Below are 2647 nucleotides of genomic sequence, written 5' to 3'. Positions count from 1 at the left end.
TCTGTGTGTTTGCACCATGATGTTTACCTGAATATCATGACAGAATGTAATTAACTGGACCTGCCAACATACTCTCACATAACCAGTTACTCTGCCACGGAAGAGACGACGCAACGGATATTTTTAGGTTTCCACAACTTTACGCAACTCACGGTGGCACAGTGGATAGCACAGTTGCTTCACAGCGCCAGGGACCAGGGACCAGGTTCGATTCCCGGCTTGGGTCACTGTCTGTGCGGAGTCTGCACGTTCTCCCCGTGTCCGCGTGGGTTTCCTCCGGGTGCTCCGGTTTCCTCCCACAAGTCCCGAAAGACGTGCTGTTGGGTGAATTGGACATTCTGAATTCTCCCTCTGTGACCCGAACAGGCGCCGGAATGTGGCGACTAGGGGATTTTCACAGTAACTTCATTGCAGCGTTAATGTCAGCCTACCTGTGACACTAATAAAGATTATTATTAACTCCCAACCACCCTCCCTCCACACTTGGCTAATTGGGGATTTCCGGGGAATCTACCCCCACTCCTGGGATCGAGCAATTTCAGAGTCTTTTCGGTTGCTGGCGGCGATGAGGTTGCGGCCTAGTCGAATCTGGTTGGTCCTGGCCTTTGGGTCTTCCGTCGGTCTTCGTGTTCGTTGTTTGATTGGTTGGGTCGGACTGAGAGGAGTTCCTGGCTGCAGTGGTGAAAAGGTGACCTGACCTGTGTTCCTCCGTCCGCACCTTGATGTCCCATTCCACATAGGAGCAGAATTAGGCCACTCGGCCCATCGAGTCTGCTCCACCATTCAATCACGGCTGATATTTTCTCATCCCCATTCTCCTGCCTTCTCCCCATAACCCCTGACCCCCTTATTAATCAAGAACCTATCTGTCTCTGTCTTAAAGACACTCAGTGATTTGGCCTCCACAGCCTTCTGCGGCAAAGAGTTCCACAGATTCACCACCCTCTGGCTGAAGAAATTCCTCCTCATCTCTGTTTTAAAGGATCGTCCCTTCAGTCTGAGATGGTGTCCTCTGCTTCTAGTTTTTCCTACAAGTGGAAACATCCTCTCCACGTCCACTCTATCCGGGCCTCGCAGTGTCCTGTAAGTTTCAATAAGATCCCCCCTCATCCTTCTAAACTCCAACGAGCACAGACCCAGAGTCCTCAACCGTTCCCCATACGACAAGCTCTTCATTCCAGGGATCATTCTTGTGAACCTCCTCGGGACCCTTTCCAAGGCCCCAGCTCATCCTTCCTTAGATACGGGGCCCAAAACTGCTCGCAATACTCCGAATGGGGTCCAACAGCATCAAGGTGGTTTTGCAAGACATACAGGCTGGGCTCAAACCTGTTGGATTTCGCAGACAGTTTGGAGTCTATACTGTGCACTGTCCATAGATGATGTTATGGGAATCATCGTTCTTTAGTTTCGAGCCAGGGCTAGCATGACGCGTTTCTGCATAACTAACAAGCCAGCTTTGCCCATGACTCATTGTCCTTTGTCAGCTCAAGCAACTCCCAGATGGATTTGTATCTCTTTGTCTGCCCATGTCTCGTTCGCAGCCATTTTAAGTCCATATGTTTGGAAACACAGAATTTTAAGTTTCTCCCTCTTTCAGCCAGTTTTGTCCATATTCCACACTGTATTAATGGCCAGGTTGTAGGTCATCCAAGTCCCTTGTTGTTCAGACTTAGATAAGCAGGTCAGGTCATCAGAATGGGATAAAGATGATGTAATTAATTAATAGGAGGAGCCAGGTCTGTAGCAGGTAGTTTAGTTTTTCTTTTGCTGGGAGCTTCCAGCGAGCAACAGCTTTTGCTGTCAGGTTAAGCAGTAGTCTGACACAGGCAGAAGGACCTACAAGCTGTTTCCTGAGAAGATTCCTCTCTCTCCCCCTTAAAGCCGTCTTTCCAAGCAATCTCTATACAAGTGTACAGCAAGTAACTCCGCGTTTGCTAATTTTATTTCAAAGTGGTTTTTGACCTGTAATGGGATTTGCTTAATTGGAGATAGGAAGGTATCAGTTAGAAGTAAACAAGTTTCCTTTTATTCTAAGAAAATCTATTTTCTGTGATGTTAATGTTTTTAATCCCATAGTAAGAATATAGTTTGCTTTAATATAAAAGATACCTTGGCCAACGGAATCATTCCTGGAACAAAGTATCCGTTCCTCAAGTTTTAAAAATAAAAAAGAAAGTGTCTGGGGTTCTTGTCCGGTGTCTTAACAAATGTTGAGCTCAGATCTGATATCAGAAAAGGAAAAAGAGAGGGGATTTCTAAAGGAAATTGAAGTGAGGAAACTGGATGTGGAAATGGAAAGATTAGCAAGCGAAGAAAGGGAAAAGGAAAGAGAGAGAGGAGCAAAGGAGAACGAGAGAGAGTTGAACTTCAGAAGCTGGAACTGCAGACAGAACGTCAACAGAAAATGTTGGCGTTCAAGGCAGAAGCTGAGGAAAGTCTAGGATAAGGATGAACACTAGTCAAAATCCTAGCGGCGATATGTTTAAATATATTCAAGCATTGCCAAGGCTTGATGACAAAGATGTGGTAGCCTTTTTTATCTCATTTGAGAAAGTGGCTAAACAATTGAATTGGCCAAAGGCCTTATGGGTAGTGTTGGTTCAAATCAAGTTGGCATGTAGGGTTAGTGACGTGTTTGAATCAC

Source organism: Scyliorhinus torazame, chromosome 24 (genome assembly GCF_047496885.1).
Source record: "Scyliorhinus torazame isolate Kashiwa2021f chromosome 24, sScyTor2.1, whole genome shotgun sequence".
Taxonomy (NCBI): domain Eukaryota; kingdom Metazoa; phylum Chordata; class Chondrichthyes; order Carcharhiniformes; family Scyliorhinidae; genus Scyliorhinus; species Scyliorhinus torazame.
Note: the sequence above shows the minus strand (reverse complement) of the source record.